At 33.9% G+C, this 10,059-nt stretch overlaps 1 non-coding gene across 1 annotated transcript; it reads left to right on the forward strand.

Annotated features, from left to right (window-relative positions):
* The first annotated feature begins 5,426 nt into the window (after positions 1-5,426).
* LOC138819653 (U6 spliceosomal RNA) lies at positions 5,427-5,533 on the forward strand. The gene has a single exon (XR_011369560.1). It is a non-coding gene; the product is annotated as a U6 spliceosomal RNA (small nuclear RNA).
* The last annotated feature ends 4,526 nt before the right edge of the window (positions 5,534-10,059 follow it).

Raw genomic sequence — 10,059 nt, forward strand, 5'->3', positions numbered from 1 at the left:
GTTTAAGAGGTTTTGAATTGAGTAATAAATTTCTGCATTAAGTGTGTACACATTGGGGGGTAAGGTCTATTAATTGACTACGGGTATATTTGAAGAGCGGAACAGCAATTCAGTCACATAAAGAAGAATGAAAGAGAAGAAAAAGTCAAAAGAATGAGAAAGGAAGAAAAAAAGGATCAAAAGGTGAGTAGAGATAAAAAAAAAGAAAGAAAAAAGCACACACACATATACCCCTAAAATAAAAATATTAGAAGAAAAAGAAGTTAATAGAAAAAATTTTAAGTTAAAAATTAAAAAGTATTTTAAAAAATTTAATAAAAGTTATAAAAAAAGAATTCTTTCCTTTTTTTGGGGGGGGGATGGGAAGATCCTGTATCTCCCTTGTGTCCATAACAGTCTCTTGCTGGAGTCTATGGTCTGCTTATGGTGTTTGATTTTCCTGTTGCTTTGCTGGTTTCTTAAATCAGTTTGTTTGAGCAGGTAGAAAAATGGTATGCTTTACACAGGATTTTCTGATCCTCCTCCCAGGCTAGTTCAATGGGAGGGAGATCTGCTTTGAGTATCACAAAAGAGGGAGATGGCTGTTTTCTCTAGTTTGGAGATGCTGTGATGAGTCTAGGTTCTGGGTAGAGTTGAGGCCTTTCAGTGAACAGTAGCTTTTCCCTGAGGGGCTAGCTTCTGAGAAACTCACAGAGCACAACCTGGAGACATTCTCCAGATTTATGTTTACCGAATTTCAATTGATTGTCAAGGCTGCTAGTGGGAGGGGCAACCTCTGGCTCTGTTTACCCAGTGAAGAAAGACACTGCTTTGGATGGTGGCGCAGGCTGGGTGATTTTCCTGGGTGAAGCTGAGCCTGGCAGGTCAGGTTAGCTTCCTGTGACCTACTCAATGACTGTATTGTTTTCTTCCAAGGCCTGAGTTGGAGCTAGATGCTCAGCCAGGCCTTTGTCAGTATCAAAGATGGAGATCTTCGGTAGTGGGGGGGAGGGGTGACCTTCTCTCCTCTGCTCCATGAGGAGGAGTGAGGATTTCAGCCTTCTACTAATGCCATAGTCTTGGTTCCTGGGTCATCTCTGTTCTGTGATCTACAGGATGAAGATGACTGCTTCTTGTCAGTTCTTGCTTGAGTTGAGTAGAATCTACTCACCCGCTGCATCTGGCACGTTTGTCTCGGCCTCTCTGTCTTTCAGGTATGGTGGGTATGGATGCTTCAGCTCCCGTGGCAGCGGCAGTTGCTGGCAAGTGCTCAGATTTGTCTCCTTGCCTGGATTTTCCCTCTCTGACATAACTCTCTGAACTGTGATGGCACACTTGGTGTGATTCTCTGGCTTAGGACTATTCACTGGAGCACTAAAACTGCTTTCTATGCAAGAGCTTGTTTAGCCTCCAGGTTCTTTGCCGCCATCTTCCCGGAACCCTAAATATAAATTTTAAATAACTAAATTCTTTTAAAATCCTCTCACTCAGTCACAGGTATGGATAGATATGTGATGAGGGCAGAATCACAATTATTCAGAAGGTTATAAATGGATGCTTACCTAGCTTTCTTTCAGCTGGATCATAGAATAGACTGTCCTAATTGGAAAAAGTTAGCCTTCCCAGCCTTTCTGCATATAAACACTCCATCAACATTTTATTAAAGGATTATTGAAGACTAGCTATATGTTCATTAATAATGACTGAACATGACAGAAAGTTGAGGGAAAACCATCTACACTTCAGTGAGGTTCTGACTTGTGCTTCACAAAGTGTTATGAAAGCTCTCCATGAGAATTCTAGCAGCTGCATTTCTAAAAAGTCTTTGAGTTGATACACTTTCTGATATTGTCTCAATGGAAGTACTTCTCTTGGAGTTCCATATTATTCAATGATGTTGTATTAGCTCCTTGTTACAATTTTCAGACTAGTCTTTTTGATGAATTTTTTTTTCAAAATTGCTTTCCCAATTCCATCCACAAACTGCAGACAAAACTTATCTGAATAAAATTTGTATCTGTTGATAGTGCATATACTTTTATTTTTCATTATAAACATAGAACGTAGTAAAAATTCTCATAGCAAGTTCACTGCACTAGCTTGTGGGCAGATTCTAACTTAAATAATATATTGTGTTCAGGTAGAGATTTTGATTATCCAAAGTGATAAGCCTGTGGTCCTAAAACCAATACTTTACTGATATTGAGTGACAAATACAACTTCATATAAGTGTAGAAGTTTTCCTTGTATCTTTTTAATATATATTTTTGTTGTAAATATACTGTACAGAAGGGTTACAGTTACATAATGTAATGAGTACATTTCTTATTGAGCATTGTTGCCCCCTCCTTTGTTTTTCCCCTACCCTCCTTTCCCTTCACACCTCCCCACCTCCCCCCTTCACCTCCCACTCTGGTCGAGTGTCTTGTACATCTCATTGTTCCAATGGGTAAACCTGTATCCTTTCTTTATATCTTAAATGAAGAAATGCTGGCTTGATTTATGCTTATTCTGCTCGTGTAGACACACCTAAGGTCACTCGCCAACTCCAAAAGCACATAAATGAAACGCCATCATTTTTATGTCAGTTGGTATAATTGTGTTCTACACATTTATTGACAGATTACAAATTATTCTCAAACATTAAAACATTAAAAAGTACTTTCTTTTTTTCTTATTTTCTTGGCCAGCAAATCAGCAGGACCTCAGTCAGCATTTCTGTCATAGAACTTTTCATATAGGTTGGTTAAATGTATATGTAGAGTCCAGTTCTCTGAGGACTCACTCATCTGCTTAGGAATTCATGCTGGCTGTTGGAAAAGAGCTCAAGTAAGGATGCCATTTAAAGCCTTATACTTTATTCTTTACCTGGGTATTCTCCAGCTACTCTGGTTGTTTAGAGTGCTAACAAGAGCAAACATCCCGTAGGGAGCATGGAGACAACACATGACCTATACTTACTGAGACTTCCGAGTGATTTGCTGTCACTTGTACTGCATTTTGTAAGTCGAATCTCTCTAAACCTACCAGTTTTAAGAGATAAGAAACTCTTAGAGACAAATACATCTTCAATATATATTGTTCCAAGCATTCTGTCTAAGGCATATTCAGCAAGTAATGAAACTTGTATTGGCTGTAATTATGTGTCTTGCTCCATGTGTGCATGTATACATGTGTATATGTATGTGAGTATAGTAACTTACATGTGTACATGTATAAGGAAATATACACACATATATGCATATGTAAATAAATATACATATATAAATATATGTGCATATATATATATATATATCAGTTGTTCAGTGATTTAATCTATAGATCCCAGCATATTGTCATTCTCACAAAGTGTACATGATAAATGGGCATCCTTTGTACTCACTTCCCCCATTCCTTTGTTTTCATCCTTGGGACCATCTTTAGTCTACTTTCCATAGTATAGCTTTGTTTTCATTGCATGTACTTACTGATAATAAAAGAAAAGATTGTTTGTAAAAGAAAAAGAACTTTTTAGGACACAGGTCACAGTATCTTATCCATCCCAATGATTGTTATGTGATAAAATTTATAATAGTAGTAAAATTGAAAAGGAATTAATAGATTTGGTGTTTTGCCATTTAAATGTTAGAGAATAATATCACATCACTCTTATAACTCTTAAAGAATGCAAGGGTAAGTGATGGTCGCTATCATGTTCCCACAAAACCCATGGATCCTGAATGATAATAGTAGAGCAGCAGAAATTCTAAGTAGCAGACATGGAGCATGTAAGTGAAAGAGAGGAAATGAGAGAGTGTGAGAGTGAGAGAGAAATATCATAATACTGAAAGTGCATAACAGATAAACAAGAGCTGTATGAGAATATTCATACTGCTATCTTTAGACTCTAATTGTACATTTGAAGATATTTGATGTATGACAACATATCAACATGAAATATAAAGTTATTTTGATAAAAATAAATGTGACTCAGAAGAAATTATAAATGCAAAAACAATCTTCACAAAAACAAACTCTCAGAGATATTTCATAACTTTGAAAAGGATAAAGTGGCTAAAGTTAGTATAAATTTAGAAGTATTACAATTCACAAAAATATAAAAAGATATTCATATATTTCATAACATAACCCAAATCAGAAATCAAATGTTGTTTAAATGATTTTTGAAAACATAGTCTCTCAGGTGCTGGGAAGGTGGATCAGTGGTAGAGTGCTTGCCTTGCATTCATGAAGCCCTTGGTTTCATTCCTCGGCACCACATAAGCAGAAAAAGATGGAAGTGGTACTGCGCCTCAGTGGTACTGCTAGCCTTGAGCTGAGGTATAGCACTCAGGCCCCAGAGTTCAAGCCCCATGACCACCAAAGTCAAAATAAAAAATACAACAAAAAGTCTCTCACTTTTATGGCTTTAACTCAGTAATACTGCTGCTTCAGCCTAGGGCTAAGCATTTATCAACACTCCTGATTCAGACTCTACTTGATCATTTTTTAATAAATATTTTGTTTTTAATTTTCCTCTTTGTAAATTCACATTCACCTATAAAATCTGGTTTGGCGATCCCAGTAAGCTTCTCAAAGTACCTCCTAATGATGACTTACCAAATGTTGTATTATATTACAACAAGGAAAACAATTCTACAAATAAAGAAACCCAATAATTAAATATTAATGATTAATAAAATAAAAAACAAAACAATTATCAGTATTTTCAGTATTTGAAGTGTAGACATATTAGATTTTATTATGTTTTCATATTTCTGTACATTTAACACTGGCTAAGGTATTGATGTTCAACCAGAGTTTTATAGAATATGCATAGTCTTAAAGTTTCCCACTAAGATGACTATTTATGGCTCATCTCATCATTTGTTTATGACTTACATCATCATTTTTTCCTCACTAACATATAAAGGAAGTTAGCCCTAATGTTTTAACAGAAACTGTGTAGTTAACATAGTCTTAACTCTTCACTCTACTTCTTTACACAAAGACTTTGCAACTTCTCATTAATAAGGTTTCTATAAACTCTGAAATGTAAATATTTAGTAGTTAATAGCTGCTACCGTAAATCTTAAATACTTTATAGAAAAGTTTTATACTTGCCAAACAATCCTAATTTTGGCATATATAAGCAAAATCCCAAAATTAAACATGTGTAAAACATTAAAACTTTTAACAAACCTTAACACTTCATTATGACAGGTGCCTTTTATAGAATAATTGAATTCCTCCTCCTACACATTTCTTGAATAACAAATATCTGGAATTACTTTGTTTTGACATGTCAGTCTTGATTTTATTCTTAAATGTGTGCTTATGTAAGAAATACATGGTTTTAAAATTTCACAACAATTCTTTTGAACTTACTAGTTTTGAACTTACTAGTTTAATAAAAAATTATTAGTTCAATAAAATCAATAAACTGTACTTTATATAAAAAATGTTCTTTGCTCAATTCAGCATCACATACACTAACATTGGAACGATACAGAGAAGATTAGCATAGCCCCTGTGCAAGGATGACATGCAAATTCGTGAAGCATTCCATATTTTTACAAAAACAGATGCTAGAAGGGATGTGGCCCCAAGGGAACCGTACTGCATTCTTGGTGGGAGTGTAAACTTGTTCAATTACTTTGGAAAGCAGTATGGAGGTTCCTCAAAAGACTCTACATAAAGCTCCCCTATGACAGCAATCCCACTTTTGGGGATTTACCCAAATGATCACAAACAAGACCATACTAAAACTACCAGCACAACTATGGTTATTGCAGCATTATTTACGATAGCTAAGATATGGAACTAACCCAGATGCCCCCATTAGATGAATAGATCAAGAAAATGTGGTATATATACACAATGGAATTCTATGCCTCTATCAGCAAGAATGACATCTCCCAATTTGTTAGGAAGTAGAAAGACTTGTAAAAAAAATTTATTGAGTGAAGTAAGCCAAGTCCCAAAAAACATAAGTCCCATGGTTTCCCTTATTTTCAATAACGAATATATGTCTGGAATAAGCTGAAAAGCTCAAACGTTATGTGCATAATACCAGACAAGATGATGTTAAGGGAATTGAACCCCAAGATAGGGATACAAGTGGTTCTATGTTTCTTGCTATTGTTTCGAACTTACTTATAATGTACGATGTCATTTATTTTTGTTTCATTGTATGTTCCTCCCCCACGCTATAACCCTTGTTTTCTCTCTATTTGAAGTTGGTGCACCTACATCTTGTAGGAAATTTGGGGAGAGGAAGGGAAAAATGCTCAAATAGGGATGCAGTTTAACCAATTGTAACCATGAGATGCACAAGACACTATGTTGAAAAATGAACTTTACAATTTAGGATGGGGGATAGAAAATGGGGAGGGGAGTGTATTTGTGGAGGTAGGAGGGAAAGGATAGTAGGGGAAATATAAAGGAGGAGGTAACAATGCTTGTTAGAAAAATGTACTAATTTTCTTCCTCATGTAAATGTGACCCCTCTGCACAGTATTATTAAAATAAAAAACATATAGAAATGTTCTGAGATGGAAGAGTTCATTTCCACTGTTTTACCCATATATTATCGTTAACAAAGAAATTAATGTAGAACACTGATATGAAGGTAATTTGAATGTGCTGTGTTTGTGTGTGTGTGTGTGATCTCGGCAGCGCACCAATAAACTTGCGTGAGCATGCAAACGCACCCAATGCATGTGTGTTGGAGTACTCAGAGTTAAAATCAGGGCTTCAAGGTCTTGCGAGGCCTTTCCTATCTACCTTGGTAAGCTACTAAATGAGCTACATCTCCATTCCTGGCTTTTTGTTTGTTCATTAAAAATTTTGAAAAATAATTTCATGAAGTTGTTTTTTTGTTTTTGTTTTTGTTTTTGTTTTTGTTTTTTGGCCCTGATTGGCTCCGGAATGTTATCCACAGATCTCAGGCTCCTGAGTAGATATCCCGAGTAGATAGGATTACAGGTGTGACCAGCTAGCACAAGGCTTTCAGAATAATTTTTAAAATAGAAGAAAATTTACTTCATGGGGGCCTGTTTTATTATCTCCTACTTTTAAAGCATTTTAGAGTGATTATATGTGAATTTATTTCGTTTTGGGATTCTTAAAAGACAGTAAGTGATGATATTTAAACGTTTTAGGACTTTTTAAAAAGGAAACTGGAACTGTGGGACAGAAAAAAATTTGGCTCTCTTTGGACCTCAATTTATAAGCTCTGCTCTGTGCATGATAACCCAATATCACAAACATAGTCTGTGTTGAAGAAAAAATGTGATAGAAAACAATCACCATAATAACATAGCAAGTATTACTATGCTATTATTTCTTGGTCAATATAAATATTGAATTGAGAGTGTAAGAGAATGGAGAGATTTTACCGACCTTTTTGATATTTCTGAAAGACTTTTGGAAACTTTGACTCATTTCCTTCCTCACTGTGTGTGTCTTTGGGACATGCACTTACTATCTTTAATTACAATTTTTCCCAACCATAAAATGGCAATAACATTAGCATTATAGCAAATGTTATCTTAAGAATTAAGAGAAATAAAACTTATGAAACACTTAACATAAACTTCTATGAATGAACTTTTAGTTTAGCCATGTCTTTTTAAAATACTAAACAGAATGTGAATGTGTACAGAATGTGTACAGAATGTGTACAGAAACCATTACATGTAATGAGCAACCAGAAGTAATATCTATTGACCATACTCTGCTTCCAAGGAAGCCAGGTAGATAACTTCTCATGCTGTAAATCAAACTGGTTATCTTATGTCTTGATAGTGTAAAAATATCAGGGACAGAACGATGAAGGAATGTTGTAGACTGAGGTGAAATCCATATGAAAATGTGCAAAACTGAAAAAACATGAAAGTATCTGAGCAGTATATTGTGTTTTACATCATTCAATTTACAAAGATAAGGAAGACATAGAAAATGAATTCTCTTTTTGATATGCTATCATAGGTCCTTAGAAGGATGAACACTTTCCTCATTCTTGTAGAGGAATCATCAGAGGAGGGGAACTGTATAATTTTTTGTTTGCATCCTTACATTTATTCTTCACTTTCAAATCTGAACAACATGAGACAGAAAGAAACCATAGGAAATTAGTCACACAGACTTTGGAAAGAAAAATCAAAGTAAAATAAATAAAATACATATAGCCTTGTAAAAGGTCTAACTAAATTGAGTTATAGAGTCTCAAGTGTTAACATAAAATGATTTAAGCAATATCATGTTATAAAAAATTGAAAAATGTTAGGAGTTGCTTAATGTTTTCCTTTCTACTACCTTGAACTAATTATTGATTTTGTATAGAGAGATTAAAGATGAGGTTAACAAGAAACTTGATTAAAAATGGACAAAAGTTCTGAATAGACATGTTTTCCAAAAAGCCCTGAAAATCGCGTGTGGGTTTACAAATTTGTATTTAATACAACTTCTATGCTGGCTTAATTCTTTGTAAAGAGAAGTCATTAGAGAAATGCAATTCAAAATTACTAAGATACTTACTACTTCATAACTATCATAACTCTTATAAAAAATATCCAAGGAACCAGGTAATTCCAAGCGATTATTAGGTTGGGGTAAAAGGATTTGAGTCTTAGGCCAGTCTTGGGTACTTCACACGGTAAAAACCTGCCCTTTAAAAAAACTCAAAAGGTAATAATGTTGGATGGCGAGACTGTGGAGAAAAGGAAATTTTCTACACTCTTGTTCAAAATACAGGTTAGTGTTCTCGTTGTAGAAAGTAGTATGCAGTTTTCTAAAGATATCCAAAGTTGAAATATCATCTGATACACCAATCATGTGATTATTTCTCTCTGGGTATCTTGTAAATACATCTGTAGTTCATTGTTATTCACATTATTTACAACAACAGCCAAGATATAGATCGAAGTTCAGTGTTCAACTACAGACTATTAAAGCAACTGTGGTACATGCACAAATATCTTTTTCTGTTGATCCCAAAGTAAATTTTTTATTATTTTCCTGTTTCCATGTGATTAACCTCTAAATTAGAAATCCAGATATATGATTTAATTTAACCAAAACTATTTATTGAGTTTAAGGACCTTCTACTCTCTACATTCTTCACAGTAAGATCACCAAATATGATGAGTCTGAAATAGTCTCTTTTTGGCCTATGTTAATATTATTTACAATGTGTGTGAAAAGTTTAAAAAGTAGTATTTATTTTAGCTTAATTGCTCTGAAGAGATAGTAAATGATATTATCAAAGCCTAAAAATGATTAGATTTAAAATTTAGAATTCAGGAAACGGCTTTGACCACGCTGCTTACTGGAGCCTTCACTACAACCTCATGAGACAATATATTGATGAAGCAAAAATCTGAGGTTAGACGTTTATGAATAAAAAATATCATGTCATTCTGAATATGTAGAGCTATATATAAAACATAGAAAATTTAGCTTTTAAATACCTTAATATGCTAGCATATTTAATTTCAGTGTAAGTACTTGTTCTGAAAGGAGAAAAATTTGCATTTATTTTGAAATGCAGTATGCATTTGAATAAAATAAAATGTTTAAAATATCACTCATTCAAGAAAGAAGATGTGCAGTTAGTTGTTTTTCATGCCAATTATGTTCTCTAAACTTATGACAAATACTAGATGAGTAAACCTAATTCATTGCTTAAGGGAAATAAAAATTCAGTTTCCTAAAACTCAGGACAATAACTTTTTCTCAAACAATTGCTAAGTAACTGTTTTATATTTTTTGTCATGGAATCTTATTCAATAAATTTATATTCATTAAGTTAAATAATTGGCCAATAACAATATAAATTATGCACAAACAAAGTTTATCTAACAAAATTATTTCTTTCATAAGACATATCATGTCTCTCGTAAAGAACATTAGAAAGCAGTGTGTCATTTATTTATTTTTAGTTTATTTTGTTAATGGTTATTACTTGTCAGAAGTGATAATGCCATAATATATTTAACGTATGTGATTATACTCCATTTCCTTCTCATTACTCCTTCTTCCAAAGATCTTCTGTTTTTCACATAAAATTACATTTTTATAAATGTGCATATAAACAAA

This window comes from Dipodomys merriami, unplaced genomic scaffold (genome assembly GCF_024711535.1).
Source record: "Dipodomys merriami isolate MVZ:Mamm:240054 unplaced genomic scaffold, mDipMer1.0.p SCAF_808, whole genome shotgun sequence".
Classification (NCBI taxonomy): Eukaryota; Metazoa; Chordata; class Mammalia; order Rodentia; family Heteromyidae; genus Dipodomys; species Dipodomys merriami.